General features: G+C 37.1%; 1 long non-coding RNA gene across 2 annotated transcripts in view; it reads left to right on the top strand.

Moving 5' to 3' along the window:
• Positions 1-22,476, top strand: part of LOC105463577 (uncharacterized) — a 31,153-nt gene that overhangs the window by 2,408 nt on the left and 6,269 nt on the right. Inside the window, exons 2-3 of one of the 2 annotated variants that reach the window (XR_003013916.2) lie at positions 11,099-11,161; positions 18,135-18,243. This is a non-coding gene — a long non-coding RNA (uncharacterized lncRNA). Of the gene's footprint in view, positions 1-11,098; positions 11,162-18,134; positions 19,802-22,476 lie in introns of those variants that run through there. The other variant, XR_976417.3, reaches the window with a different exon arrangement.

The following is a 22,476-nucleotide window of genomic DNA, read 5'->3' as shown; positions in this document are numbered from 1 at the left end:
TTAATTTTTTTCTTACCTGTCCCATTTAACTTAATAATTATGTCAATATCAATCCTAATGGCCTTAGAAGGCATAGAAAAATCAGCTTTTCTGCTACCTCTCCTAGTTCAACAACCACTCCATCAAACCTGTGTTAAGTTTAATTAGAATTGCAGTCTCTGATGCATATGTATCCCAGGGAGTTGACCACACCTCCTGCCAAATAAAGAACTAAAGAATGGGCAAGGTGTGGTGGCTCATGCCTGTAATCCCAGCACTTTGGGAGGCCCAGGCGGGCAGAGCACTTGAAGTCAGGAGTGCTGGGATTACATTTTTATTTTTAATTTTTGTGTAATTTTTAAGATGGAAGTTTTCCTCTGTTGCACAGGCTGTAGTGCAGTGGCAGGCTCATAGCTCACTGAAGCCTCAAATTTCTGGGCTCAAGGGATACTCCAACCTCAGCCTTCTACATAGCTGGGACTACAGGTATATGCCACCATGTCCAGCTGATTTTGTTTCATTTTTTGTAGAGAGAAGGTATTGTTTTGCTGCCCAGGCTGGTCTTGAACTCATGGCTTCAAGTGATCCTCCTACCTTAGCCTTCCAAAGTGCTGGGATTACAGCACCATGCTTGGTCCAATTATATTTTTAAATGTATATGTTTATACATTGATTATATATACATAGATAATTTTTTATATATGCATATATATATATATATATATATATCTCCTATATTTCAGCTGGGTGAGGTGGCTCATGACTGCAATCCCAGCACTTTTGGAGCCCAAGGTAGAAGGATCACTTGAACTCAGGAGTTACCTAGGCAAAACAATGAGATCTCATCTCTACGATGAATGAAATAATTAGCTAGGCATGGTGGCACACATCTGTAGTTTCAGCTACTCAGGAGGTTGAGGTGGGAGGATGGCTTGAGCCCAGGGAGTCAAGGCTTCAAGCCTTCAGTGAGCCATGATTGTGCCATTGCACTTCAGCCTGAGCAACAGAGAAAGACTCAGTCTCAAAATAAACAAAAAATAAAATAAAAAGGTAGCAATAGAAAAAAACCTTAGATTTTAAAAAGTCTCAGAGACTTTGAAAGGAAGTTCCATATTACTGCAGAGGATCATACACACAGATTTTATTTTACATATATATGTATATATACACACACAGACAAATATACATACATAAATATATTGATATACACAGACATATGCCACATAACATTTCAGTCAAGGACAAACTGTATGTAAGATGGTGGTCTCATACTATTATAAAGGTGCTACAAAACTCCAATCCCTTAGTGATGTCATAGCCATCTTAACGTTATAGCACAACGTGTTACACATGTTTGTAATGATGCTGATGTAAACAAACTGCACTTCCAATTGTGTAAAAATATAACACAATTATATGCAGTGGATAATAATTTTTAATAAATGACTATGCTACTGGTTTATGTATTTACTATACTACATTTTTATTGTTATTTTAAAGTACATTCCTACTTACTAAAACAAAAGTTAGCTGTAAAACAGTCTGGAGCAGGTCCAGAAAAAGGCATTCCTATCTGCTCCATGCATTTTATTGTCCTTGAAGACCTTCCAGTGAGACAAGATGTGGAGATGGAAAAGTGGTATTGATGACTTGACCCTATGTAGGCATAGGCTGATGTATGTGCTTCTGTCTGAGTTTTAACAAGAAAGTTTAAATTTTTTTTAAAAAAGGAAAAATTAATAAAATTAAAAATAGAAAGCAGCATACTGATTATGGATATGAAGAAAAATCTTAGGCCAAATGCAGTGGCTCACACCTCTAATCCTAGCACTTCGGGAGGATGAGGTAGGCAGACAGCTTGAGCCCAGAAGTTCAGGACCAGCCTGGGCAACATGACAAAACCCCATCTATACAAAAATACAAAAAAATCAGCCTGGTGAGGTGGTGCACGCCTTTAGTCCAAGCTACTCATGAGGCTGAGGTGGAAGAATCACCTGAGCCTCCAGCAAGTTGAGGCTTCAGTGAGCCGTGATAGTGCTACTGCGCTGTAGCCTGGGTAAAGGAGTGAGACTCTGTCTCAAAAAGGAAAAAAGAAAAATGTGTGTGTGTTTTATGCTAAATGTTATTACAAGAGTCCAAAAGTTGAAACCATGTTTTATTAGTATAATTTCAGTTCTGGGATACATGTGCAGAACGTGCAGGTTTGTTATATTGGTACACATGTGCCAGGGTGGTTTGCTGCATCCATCAACTCATCATCTAGGTTTTTAGCCCCACATACATTAGGTGTTCCTAATACTGTCCCTCTCCTGGCCCCCTACTCCTCGACTGGCCCTAGTGTGTGATATTCCCCTCCTTGTGTCCACGTATTCTCATTGTTCAACTCCCACTTATAAGTGAGAACATGCAGTGTTTGGTTTTCTGTTCCTGTGTTAATTTGCTGAGAATGATGGTTTCCAGCTTCATCTCTGTCCCTGAAAAGGACATGAACTCATTCGTTTTTATGGCTACGTAGTATACCATGGGATATATGTGCCACGTTTTCTTCATCCAGTCTATCTTTGATGGGCATTTGGGTTGGTTCCAAGTCTTTGCTATTGTAAACAGTGCTGCAATAAAGATACATGTGCATGTGTCTTTATAGTAGCATGATTTAAAGTTTATGAAAAGTTTATTAAGTAAAAAGTTAAAGGAAGCAAATGTTCATTTATTTTCAGGAAAAAATATTTTTAAATAAATTAATGTATCCTAAGTCTACAGTAGAGCATGGTAATGTCCTAGGCCTTCACATTCACTCACTACTCACACACTGATTCACCCAGAGCAACTTTCAGTTTTGTAAGCTCCATTCATGGTAAGTGCCCTATATAGGTATAACTTTTTTTAAATTTTATACTGTATTTTTCCTGTACTTTTTCTGTGTGTAGATATGTTTAGCTCCACAAATAGTTACCATTGTGTTACTTACTATTGCTACAATATTCAGCACGGTGACATGCTGTGCAGGTTTGTAGCCTGGGAACAATAGGCCATACCACGTAGCCTAAGTGTGTAGTAGGCTATACGTCTAGATTTGTATAAGCACATTACACTCTATAATGCTTTCAGGATGCTGAAATCACTTAACATTGCATTTCTCAGAACATATTTAGTTGTTAAACAATACACGACTGTTAAGCAATAGCTTGGTATGTTTAAACCATTTGGTAAGTAGAGGAATGGTTGTTAACTATAGAGATAAATCACTTTAACCCTTAATCGCACTAATATATTTAAATTTGTAGTAAAGAGAAAGACTTTGATAATATATTGGAATGGCAAAGGCAGAATAGACAATTTTTGAAGGTGGACAATATTTAGTAATGTAAACAAACCCTTTGTGTGTCCCAAGAAGTAAGAGCCTTAGCGGTTCTGAGTATAGACTTAGGGCAGGTAAAGACCTGAGAGAGATTTTAATAAGAAAGACAAGATAGATGCTACATACTTTACAGTATATTAAGACTGATACAGTTATTTTGAGTTTGATATAATATAGGCTCAAGGTTCACAAAACAGCATCATAATGTTGACAGTAGTACCATCAATCAGGCTATTAAGATGATAGAACAAGACACAGCTCTCACAGCTTACACAGAGCCAGCACCTGCCCTACATATAACAGTACAATGGGAATTCATCAATCACATCACAGCTATGAGATGAACTTCTGAAGTTTAATATGGGTAAATGGATATGACTTACTTTACGGGCTGTGTTATCTGTAGTGTGAGTATCTGTTTTACCTGGGGCTTTCTAAGTCAGGCTGACTCATCCATACACCACACTTCATGTCAGTTTTTTTAAAGAAAGGCATGGACACACTAACAGGTGTTTCCATAACTGACCAGAATTTTCCTGTTTCTTCAATACCTGATTATCCGCTTAACTCACCACTATGACCACAGTAGCACACACTGACTTCTTCTTACCCTATTTGTATATTGCCTTATTTTCTGGGCCATAAGCCAGACTCTATAAACCAATGTATAACACTGGTTTTGTCTCCATCTGACTCTTTGGTCTCTGAAATTATTATGATTTAGTTCCAGTCTTTAGTTTCTGTGGCCTGTGTGGTACTGTCTTCAAAACCCTAGATATACTCCCTAGCATCTTCCTCCTCATTCTAATACTTGCTACCTTCACTGTTCTTAAAATGAAGAAAAGAATGGAAGAAATATGGGATTAGATAACTTAGATTCCAAATTCATAATGTTTATGAAGTAAAATGTTGATATTGATATACAAAATATATAAAGTTAATACAGAATTTAGAAAATCTTAGACATGATTTTTACTAGCTTACCTCTTATACACAGACAATATTGAACATGTGAACTACATTTACAGATGCAAGCAAAACAATAATATCAGAATTATCATTTGTTATTCAAGAATTACTGATGTATGTTAATATAAAAAGTTTCCAAATTGAAGTGTTTATTTTAATGAACATTCAGTGTATTCAGTGTATACTTTTTTACTCTGTACTGAAATATAAAATTATGAAATTTCACACAAAATTATAAATTTCAGGTTTCTTTATACAAAAATCAAAAGATCTAACTATCATGAACACATATTTCTCTATGTCAACAATTAAGCCCAGAAGAAGCTGCCTACTCTGCTAAGGTTTACATAGTTTCTACCATTACACATTAAATTTTTAAATTTACTTTTTATTTTATACACATGTATACATTTATATTTTTGATGTTTTTTGTTCTTTTTATTTTTTACAAATTTCATATTATAACGAAGTTGCAATAATAGTAAAAAGAACTGTATTCCCATGCATGTATGCCTACATCAACTTTTAACATTTAAAAGTTACAGACATTATACTGTTTATGTGCTTCAGTATGTGTTTCCTAAGAACAAAGTCATTTTCTAATATACCACAATATAGTTATTCAATTAGTAATACAACATTGACATGATGCTATTATTTACTACAAGTCTCTTATCTTTTGTACAGTTATGTCTTTGTATGTAAGGTAGCATTTTTTTCTGGTCACTTTCAATAATTTGCTTATTTTATTTGTTTTTCAGCAGTTTAGATACAATGTGTCTAGACATTGTTTTCTCTGGGTTTAAGATGCTTAATTGTTGCTGAGGTTGCTCAATCAAAAGTTGATACAGGGTAGCTTTGTAAGTTTTCAGGAATTTTATTTTTAAATATTATTAATGTCCTCTCATATCCTCCTGGGACTCTAATTAAATGTGTATCCTTATACTGAACAATATTTTTTCAGAGGTCACTGAACTCTTGTTTATTTCAGTTTTCTCTATATATAACACTTTAGTTCTTCAGATCTGATAATTTCTATTGATATAATTTCACATACACTGACTTCCCTGTTTTGCTGTCTCCAACTAATCATTAAACCCATATAATTAATGTTATATTTTGTCTGGTTCTTTTTTATAATTTTAATTTCTCTACTAATAGTTACATCCATATACTTACTATAAATATCTCTTCTTTTATTCTTCTAATATTTATTATAGTTGCTTTGTCTTTGTCTGCTAGTTCCAATTCTGATCATCTTACTGTTTTTTTATTATGAATTATATTTTCTTGTTCTATTGAATGTCTAGAAATTTTTATTGGTTATAAGACATTATGGATGATACAATGAAGTGATTGTATATTTTGTTTCCCTCTCCATAATAATTGGATAAATTCCTGAAAAATATTAAGGAAGGAAACCATGGGAATTGCTGTGGAAAAGGCATTTTGTACAAAGGAATTACAAATGCAGAGAAATGGTGCATTCAAGGAAAAGGGAAGAGGCCAATAAAAGTACATTTTCAACTTTATATCTTACTTTAGCCATATATGGTAGCTTGTGCCACTAATTCCTAAGAATTTTCAGGGTTCAAAAGGAAATTTTGTTTATATCTTGTTGGTATGAAAGTTTACAGATGTTAGTTTTAATTTTCTCTGTGCTTCCAGGTTATTAACTACTTTTTTTTTTTGCCAATTTTCTTTCCAAAAATGTGTAATTTCTCATTATTTTTAATTTATTTTCTTGTCTTTTTGAAAATCTGGATTAATATGTTTTCATGGTTGTCATTTTGGGAAATTAGATTTAATCACTTCACCTAGCAGTAAGACCCTTTAGTATTACACACTACCTGTGGCTCAAGTACAACCCTGAGTATGGGGGCCTCTGTATTACCACACTTAATCCAAACAATGACTCACTTATGGATTTGTTACACCTATTCTTTTACATTGTTTTACTCTAAGAAGGTGTAAGATTTTGTGTTCTTCCCTCTCTCTTTACCTCCAAGAAATGTAAACTACGATACAGCTGTATGTACCATATGAGGTGTGGTACTTCATATGGAAGGAATAAGGAATTTTAATTAAAACAGGCAAGACAACTATCATCTTGAATCACAAGACTTGGATATCTTCATTCTTTTTTTTCCCCCATGCACTTTAGTTATAGCAAGAGGAGCAGTAGTGTCTCCCAAGTGGGAAACAGAGCAAAGTTACATAAAAGTATGTGTGGAATAGGGTGCTCTTTTTGGCCTAAATATCTAAATCATTAACTTAAAAAGTACAATGGATATTCAATTCTTATAAACAGAGGAAAAATCATCCATGATTTGTGACTGAATCATAATTTTGTTTCAAGCCAGAATAAATCATAAAATGAAATAAGAAAAAAAATCAATTTTCCAAAGTATTGCAACATTATGAAATAAGAGTCATTCTTATTGCACAGATAAGTAAAGTAAAACTCTAAAACAGGATATGGAAAACTCTGTTATGGGCCAGATAGTAAATATTTTAGAGTTTACAATGACATAGCCTCTGTGGCAACTATTCAGCTCTGTCACTGCAGCATGAAAACAGCCATAGACAATATGTAAATGAATGTGAATGACTGTGTTTCACTGAGGTTTAAATTTCATATGTTTTGAATGGATCATGAAATATTATTACTCCTTTGAGTTTTAAAATTATTATTATTAAATGTAAAATCCATCTTAGTTTGAGAACCATTCAAAAACAAGCAGAATTTGACTCACAGGACATAATTTGCCAACCTCTGCTCTGGAAGGATAAATAATTACCTAAGGACATGCAATTGGTTGGATCCTGCTAGAACATAATCACTTTACATTACAAAAGTAATTCTCTTTTCATTTAATTTCTATGTGATCCCATCAAAATTAAAATCAAGCATTTCTCACCTCTTTGCAAAGCTCAGTCTTTTCTTTTTCAAGGAGCGAGAAATGCCAATAGAGAAGGAGACAGGAAATATCTAAAATGTTTTTTCTTCTTCTTTTATTCCTTTTCAAATGCAGTGTCAACTTGTATCCAGATATTGCTCACATTGTTCCTGCTCTCTGTCTGAAGGTGAAATTCTTCAAATACCTCACTGTCTAAAGTCAACAATTGACATAGTTTATTTTTGTGGGGGAACAGAATGACTTTCTAAAAAAAAAAGTGAACTTACAACTTTTATTACTTTATCCAAGCCAGAAAAATTTGAGTCTTTGAAAAGACTCAAATGTATTTTTTTCAATATTTGAGATACTGTTGTTAAGAATTATTTTATAGAAACACAAAGATGAACTAGGCCAGGCATGGTGGCTCACGCCTGTGATCCCAGCACTTTGGGAGGCTGAGGCGCGTGGGTCACCTAAATTCAGGCATTTGAGACCAGCCGGGCCAACATGGTGAAACCTCGTCTCTACTGAAAATACCAAATTAGTCAGGCATGGTGGTGGGCGCCTATAATAACAGCTACTTGGGAGGCTAAAGCAGGAGTATTGCTTGAACCCAGGAGGCAGAGATGAGCTGAGATGGCGCCATTGCACTCTAGCCTGCTGACAAGAGCGAGACTCCATCTCAAAAAAAAAAAAAAAAAGGATGAACTTAATTTCTCACCAAAAGTGCTATTAACCAAGGATTTGTACATATTGTACAACATAAATGGCCATAAGGGACACAAAGACCTTGGCCTATTGTGGAATGAATACTATTGTTTACTAGATATTTACATTTTCCTATCACCTGGTAGCATTTCACTCTCTCTGCCTCTGTACTTCGGGGGAAACCATGTGACCACTCCAGTCAATGAATTACTAGGAGAAATTGAACTGTATCACTTCTGAGTTGAGAATTTAATTGGTTCTGTAACATACCCTGGGGTGCTATTTACTATTTATCAGACTAAGTGAAAATGTTTCAGATTACAGTTCCTCCAACAGCCTGGGTCCCATGGTAAGAATAATGGCAACACTGAAAAATGCCACCGTCAACTTGCAATCAAAATTTACGGTGAATAACACATGGAATGAGTAAAAAACAAAGCTTTGTTGGTTTAGGCAGCTAAGGTTTGGGATTTTGTTTATCATGACAGAATAACTTGGCCTTTTCAGACTAATATGGTTATTTGACTTGAGGTCACAACCTGTTAACTCCATCAGCCTTTTATGGGAAGGACAACCATTTATGTGAGCCTATTAAACTCACATAGAAGATTTTATGAAATTTGTCTAATTGCATGTGCTACTTCTAAAATGAATATACAAGAGAGTATATTTTGTCTACAGCTATCCTCAGAACTTGTATAATCTACTTCATCATGATTTACCTAGAGTGGAATTGACCCTGCTTTGTGCCTATTTTCTCTATGTTACTTTAAACAAAGGAGCTAACCTAAGAATATAAGACTTCCCTGACCCTTGATCTCAAGAGTTAAGCATCTGGCAAGACTCTTTGTTGGTTTTTTTAATTTACTAATATTAGACTCTTAGAATGTGCTACTTTAACAAATTATAGCAAAAATAAATACAAAGCAAAAATAGGCTGAGATACCCTATCTTTGCAGATTCCAATGAAAATACCTCCCATCCTGTAAGTCCCTGGGTTATTCCTCTGACTATGCTTAGTATTTTGGAAAAGGATGCCATATTATTTTAGGAGAGACACATTAAAAAACAAACAAACAAACAAAAAAACCCAAAAAACAAACAAACAAACAAAAAACAATGTTACCATAAAGAAATGCCTATTTTTTGTTGTTTTGAATTTTATCTTTTATTTTAAAAATCTGTGCAAAATCTGATTGTACAAAATAAAAACGAATCAAGAGAGTGCTCCATTTTTCTAATCATATGTTGTTAATAAAATCATAGGTTAAAAAAGGAAAGCCCTCAAATGAGACGGGTAAGTTTAAAGAGAGACAAAAAATAAAGGTGACATATTTGCCATAAAAAAAGAGGAATGAATTAGACACCCATTGGAGTATTAAAACCAAGAGCAGTGGATTCTAAAGTGGTGAACAGGTAGAATTTTATTTGTTTTTGAAGTGTACAATGCTTTAGAGGCTTCCTTTTTGCTACTGAATATTTTAAAACCTAGTAAAAAGTGGTTAGATTATTTAAATAAATTAAGTAGTTTATATAAATATCTTTTTCTGCCAGAGTTAAATCACCATGGCAGAAAGGGGAAGGAGACTCTTGAGAATCCAGTGGGAGAAATGACACAATTCTTTCAAAGTTACAACTTTGAGGTACAATATTACACATGAGAGCACAACAAACTCAGTATTAATGTAAAAGGACTGGATGCAGTGTCTCACACTTGTAATCCCAACACTTTAGGAGGCTGAGGTGGGAGGATCTCTTAAACCCAGGAGTTTGAGACCACCCTGGTAACACAGAGAGACCCTGTCTCTAAAAAAATAAAAAATTAGCCAGTATGGTGGCATACACCTGTACTCATAGCTATTCGGGAAGCTGAAGCTTGGGAGCTGAAGCTCACTTGAGCTTGGGAGGTTGAGGCTTCATTGAGCCACTACCGTGCTGAGAGACAGGACTAGCTGGATTTCCTAGGCCAACAAAGAATTCCCAAGCCTAGCTGGGGAAGGAGGCCACACCCACCTTTAAACACAGGGCTTGTAACTCAGCTCAAAACCGATCCATGAGGTACTAAAGAGGACTCACTAAAATACCAATTAGGTTAAAAGCAGGAGGTAAAGAAATAGTGAAATCATTTATCGCCTGAGAGCACAGGGGGAGGGACAATGATCGGGATATAAACCCAGGCCTTAGAGCTGGATGGGCAACCCCCCTTAAGTCCCCTCCCATTGTATGGAAGCTCTGTTTTCACTCTATTACATCTTGCGACTTCACACTCTTCTGGTCCGTGTTTGTTCCAGCCTGAGCTGAGCTATCACTGGCCATCCACCACTGCTGATCGCCGTCATGGCAGACCCACTGTTGACTTCCACCCTTCTGGATCTAGCAGGGTGTCCACTGCGTTTCTGATCCAGAGAGGCTTCCATTTCCGCTCCTGTTTGGGCTAGAGGCTGGCCATTGTTCCTGCGCAGCTAAGGGCCAGGGTTCAGTCCTAATTGAGCTGAACACTAATCGCTGGGTTTTGTGGTTCTCTTCCATGACCCACAGCTTCTAATAGAGCTGTAACACTCACCACATGGCCCAAGGTTCCATTCCTTGGAATCCGTGAGGCCAAGAACCTCAGCTCAGAGAACAAAACACTTCCTGCCATCTTGGGGGCTCTAAGAACAAAGACCCACCGGTACCATCGCCACCGTACTTCATCCTGGGTGACAGAGACATCTGGAGCTCTAAGATTGGACCCCAAAGGAGGACACTCCGTGGGTTCTGCAAACCTCAAGAGATTCTGTCTCTTAAATTAGTAAATGAACACATGAAATTATAAAAGGTAACCGATATACCAGCAGACAAATTAAAAGAATACCTGGCATTATAAATGTGAAATTATGGCACTGAGGATGGAAAATAGAATCTGCAGGCAGGAAACATAAGGCCCATTCACACTTCACTTATAACACCTATATCCTCTCCCTAGGGCATACACTGTAAATGACTTTGTAACTTTACTCCATCCCCTTCATTTAGATAAGGCGTACCTCAAGTAGAGAGTATTTAAACTCACAAAAGCTCTGTAACAGGGCTCTTGAGCCCCTATGCTCAGGCCCGCTCCCACACTGTGGAGTGTACTTTCTTTTTCAATAAAACCCTTCATTCGTTGTTTTGTTTGTGTGTTTTGTCCCATTCTTTGTTCAAGATGCCAAGAACCTGGACACCCTCCACCATTAACATGTTTTGGCGAGCCATCCCAGAGGAAGAGGTAAGCCCTAAGTTTGGGATTCATTTTTCTCCCTTTCCTTTCTGCTCCATTCAGGGTCTTTCTCTCTCTTTCTCTCTGTCTCTCTCTCTCTCTCCTTTCCTTTCCAACTTGGCACCCTTGGAGGGCAGCACCTAAACACTGAAGCAATTGCAGGTTCTAGCTGTGGCCAGTGAAACCAAGGGGTTTTCACGTGGAGAAGCCTAACCGGCACCGCGCGGTTGGCTTAAGGAATCTGGGTCTTTTATTTTTATTTTTTTCCTCTCTTCCTTTTTCAGTCTTACAGTAGCTTTTTCCTAGTAGCTCCTTGGAATTGAGGGCAATTGGCTGGGTCACTCCCCAGTATTGCCTGAAGGCCTGGGAACAAATGGGAGTAATTGCCCTGCCCTGAAAGGGTAAGGAAGTTTAAAAAATTCTTTTCTGAGCGTGGTCCCTAATCCCTACGTGGGATGCAGCTCTGAGCAAACTCACACGTGTTTCAGGCAACTTAAACCTTCTTTTCATATGCTAAATCCTTCCCTTGCTGTACTCAACTGGCTAAGGAACAAAAGGCTCACAGGGCATCCAGTTCACATTACAGTTCATGACTGTTCTTAAAAATCGCATAGTATGCTTTGGAGGGGAAACCTGCATGTGGCGGGCACTCCTAAGGCCAGAGACATCTGGAGTTCTAAGATTGGACCCCAAAGGACACTCCGTGGGTTCTGCAAAGCAACAGTATGCTCTTGGCAGAGGTTCTGAGGTCTAGTATCAAAACCTCCTTAGAATTTTCTCTCGCAGTTGCAATGCTGCTTGGCCCCAAAAGTGTTTGGAATCTGAAGTTGACTGTCTAATTGGAAAGTTTGATGACGTTGCATGTATATAGGCTTTTATGCTGTTCTTCCAAGCAGTGGCCCTCATTAGCGTTTGACACCCTCCTTTGTTACTGTTTGGCCCTAGTGCTCCTTAGAGTCTGAGGACTGATTTACAACTGCAGTGGAGACTGCTTAACCTGGAATTTTGTTTCACAGCCTTCCTTGGATTGTCTACTGGGGCAAAGTAAAACTGGCAAGCTTGTATTACTATCTCAGGCTAAGGTTCCAAGCTATTGGATCTTCATTTATGTGTGTGTGTGTATGGGTCTAGATGTGTTTATGTGCATGTACACTTAATTGTTTTATGCCGTGTCTACCAAATTGGCTTGTAAGTAAAAGAGTACTCATAGATTAAGTAAATAAGTCTAAGCAATTTTCAATTTCACATGACTGAAAATATAACTTTACTAAACAAGCTAGCTTTAAAATTATTGGTGAAATGAAAACAGAAATGCCTTCAGAATAGTTAGCATACGTTTTATCTAAATTTTATGTTTGTCTTTGCTAGGTATTTTTAAATGTCAGTGTTAATTCAAGATGGGAGCTGTCCTGGGTGAGCCTGCCTCCCATTCTATTCAAAGTCTCACTGAGATAAATGCATATCTGATTGCTTCCTTTGGACAGGCTAATCAGAAACTCAAAAGAATGCAACTGTTTGTCTCCCACCTGTGATTGGAAAGACCTCCATCCTCCCACTCGCCTGGAGTTGTCCTCCCTTTCTGGACCAAACCCATGTTTGTTTTATATATGTTGATTGATGTCTCATGTCTCCCTTGTTAAAAGTAAATTTATGTACAGTGAATGAGATAAACGCTTTAGGTAAATTTATGTGTAAATTAAAATCTTAAGGCTATTTTTAATGCTCATTTAATATATGGGTCATTTCCAAATAAGAAGGGTTGTAATATTGAGAGGCAGGTCTAGCTGGATTTCCTAGGCCAACTAAGAATCCTTAAACCTAGCTGGAAAGGTGACTGCTTCTACCTTTAAACACGGGGCTTGCAACTTAGCTCACACATGACCAATCAGATAGTAAGGAGAGCTCACTAAAATGCTAATTAGGCAACAATAGGAGGTAAAGAAATAGCCAATCATCTGTTGCCTGAGAGCACAGCAGGAGGGACAATGATGGGGATATAAACCCCAGGTATTTGAGCTGGCAACGGCTACCTTCTTTGGGTCCCCTCCCTTTGTATGGGAGCTCTGTTTTCACTCTATTTCACTCTATTAAATCTTGCAACTGCACTCTTCTTGTCCATGTTTTGTTATGGCTCGATCTGAGCTTTTGCTGTCTGTCCACCGTTGCTGTTTGCCCCTGTCGCAGACCCACTGCAGACTTCTATCCCTCTGGATCTGGCAGAGTGTCCACTGTACTCCTGATCCAGGGAGGCGCCCATTGCCACTCCCGATTGGCCTAAAGGCTTGCCATTGTTCCTGCATGGCTAAGTGCCTGAGTTCATCCTAATCGAGCTGAGCACTAGTCACTGGATTCCACGGTTCTCTTCCGTGACCCACGGCTTCTAATAGAGCTATGACACTCACTGCATGGCCCAAGATTCCATTCCTTGGAATCCGTGAGGTTAAGAACCCCACGTCAGAGAACACGAGGCTTGCCACCCTCTTGGAAGTGGTCTGCCGCCATTTTGGAAACACCCTGCACCATCTTGGGAGCTCTGGGAACAAGGACCCCCCGGTAACAATATGGGGAAATATGTTTCTAAAATTTTTGAATTATTCTTATTTACAAATGCTCGTGTCTAATAGTTCAGTATTTTTTGCTTTTTAGGTCCTTACTAAAGTTTTAAGTTACTAAGGATAAAAGTTTTAGCTAACATGTAATTCTGTATAAAAAATGTGCCAGAAAGGGTTATGTTATTAGTGAAAAAAAAAAAGTAATTTTGTCCAATTCAAAAGTTATCCAAGAGTTAGTTCAAATTACAGATTTGAAAAGGTTGTTTATAAAACAATGTAGTAAGGAATGATTAAGCAGGGGAGCAAAATGTGGGGAAATCTTAAATAATAAAATATTCTGTAAAACCTGATAGAGAATTGCAGACATTTGGCTAATTAACATTTTCCTAGTTAAAGCTCTTAGTCTTGATTAAAGTAAAGCAAGAAGTATTATAAAAATTGTATTGTCAGTTTGGCAGTTGTATTTTAATATAGTTAAGCATGAAGCTAAATTTAGCGTAAAGCTAAATTTCACATACATGCTTGCATTGCTTCACACTATGTTTACTGTTTTGTGTGGATAGTGCTAAATTGCTTATTGGTCATGTGCCTGACATGGATTTTTTTATTGCACAGAGTGTATAATGGTATTAGTGAACTTAAGGGTGTTGAATTGTGTATCAGGAATAAAATATTCATTATGTGGTTTTTTGGGGGGCCCTAGGTAACAGTGCAGCTTCCAGAGTAAATTGAGTATGAAAATTTAGGATTGGTTTTTGTTTATTTGTTTTTGCTTCTAGTTTTCATTTATTTGCTGTTTATTCTCCTCTGGCTTTGATTGTGTATCTCTATATATAAAATCATGATTTTTTTTTTTTTTTTAGTTCCTAATGGAAGGCTTTTATTCAGTTCTGTGTTCCTATGCATTTCCCGCAAGTCATCATGCATTCAATTTATCTGGAATTCCTAAGCTACTTTTGTCAGGCCTGCAGGAATGAATGGAGCACACCAGCTTTTTATTCTTACACTAACTTTTTGGATTTTAGGCTTCCTGATACTTTAAGTGTGTTGAGTGTACTCTCACAAATAAAATTTGAGTCATTTTTCTCTCTCTGTTTAGTTTCTCCAGAATTCATAACTATCTATGAATATTCTTAATTCAAGGCAGTGTGTTTGTTTGCATACAGTAAAGCAGGGTCAGCAGGGTTGCCAGGGCTGCTTAGGGAGAGCGAACCCAGGAACCTAGAATGACCGCAAAAGGGTAAGAATGTCTTTTTTTTTTTTTTTTTTTTTTTTTTTTTTTTTTTTTGAGACGGAGTCTCACGCTGTTGCCCAGGCTGGAGTGCAGTGGCGCGATCTCGGCTCACTGCAAGCTCCGCCTCCCGGGTTCCCGCCATTCTCCTGCCTCAGCCTCCTGAGTAGCTGGGACTACAGGCGCCCGCCACCGCACCCGGCTAATATTTTTTTTGTATTTTTAGTAGAGACGGGGTTTCACTGTGGTCTCGATCTCCTGACCTTGTGATCCGCCCGCCTCGGCCTCCCAAAGTGCTGGGATTACAGGCTTGAGCCACCGCGCCCGGCCAAGGGTAAGAATTTCTTACCAGTCTGTCTCTGGCCTCTTTCTCTCTGTTCAAACTGGTTAAATATAAAGTAAAAACCACTGTTTATCTCTTCTGCAAAGTTTTAATTAATTGGTTTAATAATAATAACAGCCTAAATAAAATATTTTGTCAGAAAAATAGGAAATGCAATGCCTTTAATTCACACAACTTTAGTAATCTTTGGGAAATACAGTTTTCAAAATTATTGGTAAAATAAAATTGTCTTCAAAATGTAAACATGTAGTCTAAATTATGTTCAAGTGTTAGGTTTGCTAAATACTTTAAGGTCATAAGCTGCTTCTTTGGCTTTTGAAAATTGTTTAACTTGCCAGTTTTCCATCTAGATAAGGCCTGGGGACCTTTGGAGTTGGCCACACCCTAGCTATGCTGGACATAGACCTTATCAGAACGTAACTTACTAAATTTTACACTAAAGTTAAAATTGCTGAGACTCACCAGTGTAACATGCAATTAAGACTACTAGAATTAGATTTACATGCAAGGTGTGTAAAAACAGTAAAATGTTCTTTTTTATTAAAGGATTATAAGAAGGCATAGAAATGTAAAATTTCCCTAGCAATAAAGGGTTGTTTTAAGTTAGACAGGGAAAGATGAAGGTTCAAAGAAGTGGTGGAAAATTGTGGAAATTAATCTTGCAGAAGAGGTTCTCTGTGTGAACACGTTGACTAAATTCAAAGGGTTATAAAAGGTGTTTGTTCTTTAAAGTTTCCGAGTCATCATTTTGGCAAAATAAATAACTTACAGAAATCTGGCATTCCCAAAATCAAACTTCAGTTTCAAAATTGACTTCTCTGGCACCTGGCTTTTCCAGTACCTCAGAGGGCCCCTGAAGTGTCCAGAAAAGAGAGGTAAATAGGATTATTTGACATGTTTAGGTACTTGGGATTGCCAAAATGATGCTCTATCTTCTTTAGGTTATATTTTTGTGAATAATACTACATATATTTCAAAATTGTATGGGATTTCTAAAATTCTAATGTCTAAATATATGCTATAAATCATAATTATAATTATTATGTCAAGTTATTGTAAACCACAGAAATAACAAAATTTCCTTGTGTAAAGTTACTAACACAAGTAAAACAAAAAATTAATGAAATATCAATACTTTCACATTAAACTCACTATTAAATTGTTTAAAGCAGTTTATAACCAATGCTTGATTCCATACTCCTGGGAAAACACTTAAAGCTTCAGGTACCTTTGGTCACCTGGTCGGCCACTTAAACATTTTATAAAGGGATTTCATTCGATTGTTATTTTCAGTGAATGTTTTCTGGTTGTATTAAAGCTTTCCCCTGCAAGAGGACTGATGTTATAAGAGTAAATTATTATGCTACAATGTATTTTCACAAAATGAAGAAAGCCTTTTATGGTTTGAATCTTCTGGAAACATCAGAGAAAGATTGTCCCTGCCATTAACAGTACAATAAAACTTCAAGACCTTTAATTTTGGTTTCATAATCTCACAACTGAGAAGGGTTCCTCCATGCTCTTGGAGCTGTGCACCCATTGGAACCCTTGAGGTAAAGCTAAGCAGGAAACTTTCTCCCAAGAAGACGATGGCATCCTTGATGTAAAGAGTGTTTCCCAAGTTCACAGATTAAAACTTCTACTGTCATAAAACTCTTATCTTTGAAATTTTTTTATGCCTATGCCTCTATGAACAATGGAAGTGGAAAGGGGGTCTGTTATGTGCACTAATGGGGTGCACTTTTATTTGTGAAGGAGTTTGCAGCCAGCCTTATACATGGATAATCTTATACTTGATAGATAAAAGATGAAGGCCCAATGTAGGTAAGAAACCTTAATATGTGGCCTCATAATCCGTCAAAAACACTGGTTCATTCCTCTTAACGCATATCGTGGGTTAAAGAGAACATTGTCAAAAGGCCTTCACTCTTCTAAAAGGACATCATTGGTTAGGTCTTTTTTCCATGGTTTAAAGTAAAAGAAGCAATCATTAGAAATGTATCCCTCATGATAGGCTCTATAGCAAATTCTACTGTAAAGGCTACAGTTAACAACAAACTTTAAATTCTCTTATGAAAGTTATGCTAAATGAGAGAACTGGCTGAACAGAGAAGTATCTGTCCAGCTTCTGGCACTTGTGGCCTATGGGGAGACACATCAAATAAAGACTATAGAGATTCCGTGGTAGGGGATTGATGAAGAAACTGCTTAGTCAAGTGAGTAAACTCTTTATCTAGCTCATTATTTAATCTATTTGATTTTATGAAGTCTGGTTAATGGAGACCTCGGGTAAGGAGCATACTCTGAACTCTTGGTATTATCCTCCCAATAGTTATGATAATAGTCTCCCTGGTGTTCTGTATTCTCTCAAAGGTTTTAAATGTTTGCATGCAGCTCTCTCTAGAATGCCATATGGTCTCTCTTCAACTAGAATAACAGGAGCTGAAAGAAATGTGCAACCACAAAGACACCATAAAGCGTAAGTGAGGTGCTGAGACTGGAAATCCAAAATTATGGTAACTGATAGTGGCGTTAAGGCGTTAGGTTTTGGTCACGCTCTCACCTAAGTGAGGACTTGACCAAAAAGGGGGACTTTTTGTTTAAAAAATTTTGTTTAAAACAAAATTCTGCAAGGCCATTGTTTTGGACTAGACTCATGCACTAGGCCCCAACAAATCAAACCAAACCAAAATGCGATAGCTCATGCTAAGACTTTAAATAAATACATAGATTCTAGGATAGACCAGGTTTTTTTTATCCTGCAAATCTCTAAAACAAACATTTCTGACAGCATAGGTATCCATCCCCTGAAGTACGCATTACATATTTTAACTAAATTCATTTCCTTTCTCCTAGAAACCATCAAGCTCCAGCAGATCATGCAACAAAGGTTCCAGCCAGTTCCAGGTGAAGACACTGCCCGTGGCCATAAAGAAGTTACCCTGCCTCCACTAGACAGGACAGGGTGAGAGTTCTGTAATCCCAGATAGGTAGGGACTACTCCTCAAAACAGCATGAAGCAGTTACAGAAAAAAGGACCATTAGTTCATCTGCCTCCCATAAAGATTTATGGGAATTGCATCCCTTGGGGAGATATAAGGTAGGAAAATAGGGTCTGGAGGCAGGGAACATAAGGCCGATTCACACTTCAGCTGTAACAGGAAATATCTTCTCTATAAGGCATACGCCATAAATGCCTTTGTAACTTTCCTCTTCATTGACATAGGGCATACCCCAAGTAGAGGGTATTTAGACTCACTAAAACTCTGTAACAGGGCCTTTGAGCCCCTATGCTTACGCCTGCTCCCACACTGTGGAGTGTACTTTCATTTTCTTTTAATTTTTTTTTTTTTTTTTTTTTTGAGACAGAGTCTCACTCTGTCACCCAGGCTGGAGTGCAATGGCATGATCTGGGCTCACTGCAACATCTGCCTTCAGGGTTCAAGTGATTCTCCCGCCCCAGCCTCCTGAGTAGCTGATATTACAATCACATACCACCATGCCTGGCTAATTTTTGTATTTTTGTAGAGATGGGGTTTTGCCATGTTGGCCAGGCTAGTCTTGAACTCGTGACCTCAGGTGATCCTCCTGTGTCGGCCTCCAAAAGTGTTGAGATTACAAGCGTGAGCCACCACACCCGGCCTGTACTTTCATTTTCAATAAAACCCTTCATTCCTTTCTTGATTTGTTTGTGCATTTTGTCTAATTTTTGTTCAAGAGACCAAGAACCTGGACACCCTCCACTGTAAACAGCATTACACATAATGCATCCTTTCTTTAAATCATTTTTAAAAAGTCAATTCCAAAATATTACTATACTCTTGGGTATATCCTTCTTATTTCCATTTAATAATACTTTGTTAAATATAATTGTGATTATGTATTTTATCTCTTCTGTCCCCGTATTCTACTTTATAACATACCATGAGCAAATGCTCTTTGTTTGCAAATAAAGAATTTCAATCATAATACATACTAACAGCAAATATATTTTTAGGGCTGCAAATTAAACCCATTTTACTCACTACAAATATCACACAAAATAAATCTGTAGACATGTATATTGAAACAAAAATAGCAAGAAAATTGCTATAACATATGAGGTGTTAGAAGACTCTAAAAGAAAGATAAATAATAATTCAGATTTACTCGAATAGCAACAAAGCCTGGTTATATCATCTTGTATCATCTCGTACAAGTGAGGATTCAAATAAACTACAAAAATTTATTTGAACAATGTGATTAATAAAAAAAAGGGAACATCTAAAGAAGTACTTTTTTCTTTAATATTCAGAAATATTTTAAATAAATCAAGAAAATTAGAGAAAAATGGCATATTGATATTTAATATAAAAATAATTGTGTATTAACCTATACAGAATATTATGAAATTATCATATTGACTTTCTTTCAAAATCAATTACCCTGAATCTCACTACATCAATCAATTAAATTTGTTTTCTGTACCTGACGTCTGAACAAATGTACTACATAAAAGAAAACTGCCCTTACCCAGGAACTGTCTCTACCTTTGTCTTGGACTTAATAAAAAAAAAAAAAAATTCCAGAAGCCAATTTATTTATTTATTTATTTATTTATTTATTTATTTTTAATTTATTTTTCTAATTATACTTTAAGTTCTAGGGTACATGTGCATAACATGCAGGTTTGCTACATATGTATACTTGTGCCATGTTGGTGTGCTGCACCCATCAACTCGTCAGCACCCATCAACTCGTCATTTACATCAGGTATAACTCCCAATGCAATCCCTCCCCCCTCCCCCCTCCCCATGATAGGCCCCGGTGTGTGATGTTCCCCTTCCCGAGTCCAAGTGATCTCATTGTTCAGTTCCCACCTATGAGTGAGAACATGCGGTGTTTGGTTTTCTGTTCTTGTGATAGTTTGCTGAGAATGATGGTTTCCAGCTGCATCCATGTCCCTACAAAGGACACAAACTTATCCTTTTTTATGGCTGCATAGTATTCCATGGTGTATATGTACCACATTTTCTTAATCCAGTCTGTCACTGATGGACATTTGGGTTGATTCCAAGTCTTTGCTATTGTGAATAGTGCCGCAGTGAACATACGTGTGCATGTGTCTTTAGAGCAGCATGATTTATAATCCTTTGGGAATATCCCCAGTAATGGGATGGCTGGGTCATATGGTACTTCTAGTTCTAGATCCTTGAGGAATCGCCATACTGTTTTCCATAATGGTTGAACTAGTTTACAATGCCACCAACAGTGTAAAAGTGTTTCTGTTTCTCCATATCCTCTCCAGCACCTGTTGTTTTCTGACTTTTTAATGATTGCCATTCTAACTGGTGTGAGATGGTATCTCATTGTGGTTTTGATTTGCGTTTCTCTGATGGCCAGTGATGATGAGCATTTTTTCATGTGTCTGTTGGCTGTATGAATGTCCTCTTTTGAGAAATGTCTATTCATATCCTTTGCCCACTTTTTGATGGGATTGTTTGTTTTTTTCTTGTAAATTTGTTTGAGTTCTTTGTAGGTTCTGGATATTAGCCCTTTGTCTGATGAGTAGATTGCAAAAATTTTCTCCCATTCTGTAGGTTGCCTGTTCACTATGATGGTAGTTTCTTTTGCTGTGCAGAAGCTCTTTAGTTTAATTAGATCCCATTTATCAATTTTGACTTTTGTTGCCATTGCTTTTCATGTTTTAGACACGAAGTCCTTGCCCATGCCTATGTCCTGAATGGTACGACCTAGGTTTTCTTCTAGGGTTTTTATGGTATTAGGTCTAAAATTTAAGTCTCTAATCCATCTTGAATTAATTTTCGTATAAGGAATAAGGAAAGGATCCAGTTTCAGCTTTCTACTCTTGGCTAGCCAATTTTCCCAGCACCATTTATTAAATAGGGAATCCTTTCCCCATTTCTTGTTTCTCTCAGGTTTGTCAAAGATCAGATGGCTGTAGATGTGTGGTATTATTTCTGAGGTCTCTGTTCTGTTCCATTGGTCTATATCTCTGTTTTGGTACCAGTATCATGCTGTTTTGGTTACTGTAGCCTTGTAGTATAGTTTGAAGTCAGGTAGCGTGATGCCTCCAGCTTTGTTCTTTTGATTTAGGATTGTCTTGGAGATGTGGGCTCTTTTTTGGTTCCATATGAACTTTAAAGCAGTTTTTTCCAATTCTGTGAAGAAACTCATTGGTAGCTTGATGGGGATGGCATTGAATCTATAAATTACCTTGGGCAGTATGGCCATTTTCACGATATTGATTCTTCCTATCCATGAGCATGGTATGTTCTTCCATTAGTTTGTGTCCTCTTTTATTTCACTGAGCAGTGGTTTGTAGTTCTCCTTGAAGAGGTCCTTTACATCCCTTGTAAGTTGGATTCCTAGGTATTTTATTCTCTTTGAAGCAATTGTGGATGGAAGTTCATTCATGATTTGGCTCTCTGTTTGTCTGTTACTGGTGTATAAGAATGCTTGTGATTTTTGCACATTAATTTTGTATCCTGAGACTTTTCTGAATTTTCTTATCAGCTTAAGGAGATTTTGGGCTGAGACAATGGGGTTTTCTAAATATACAAACATGTCATCTGCAAAGAGGGACAATTTGACTTCTTCTTTTCCTAACTGAATACCCTTGATTTCTTTCTCTTGCCTGATTGCCCTAGCCAGAACTTCCAACACTATGTTGAATAGGAGTGGTGAGAGAGGGCATCCCTGCCTTGTGCCAGTTTTCAAAGGGAATTTTTCCAGTTTTTGCCCATTGAGTATGATATTGGCTGTGGGTTTGTCATATGATTTGTCATATGATTTGTAGGTTTGCTCTTATGATTTTGAGATATGTTCCATCAATACCGAATTTATTGAGAGTTTTTAGCATGAAGGGCTGTTGAATTTTGTCAAAGGTCTTTTCTGCATCTATTGAGATAATCATGTGGTTTTTGTCTTTGGTTCTGTTTATATGCTGGATTACGTTTATTGATTTGCGTATGTTGAACCAGCCTTGCATCCCAGGGATGAAGCCCACTTGATCATGGTGGATAAGCTTTTTGATGTGCTGCTGGATCCGGTTTGCCAGTATTTTATTGAGGATTTTTGCATCGATGTTCATCAGGGATATTGGTCTAAAATTCTCAATTTATTTTTATACTGGGAATATTTATGAGGCATAGCAAAATATTTTATAAATAATCAAGGTATTAAGAAAAGTACATTC

The sequence above is a fragment of the Macaca nemestrina genome, chromosome 3, assembly GCF_043159975.1.
Source record: "Macaca nemestrina isolate mMacNem1 chromosome 3, mMacNem.hap1, whole genome shotgun sequence".
Lineage (NCBI taxonomy): Eukaryota > Metazoa > Chordata > Mammalia > Primates > Cercopithecidae > Macaca > Macaca nemestrina.
The sequence above is the reverse complement of the archived record's forward strand: the minus strand, read 5'-3'. Positions and strand labels throughout refer to the sequence as shown.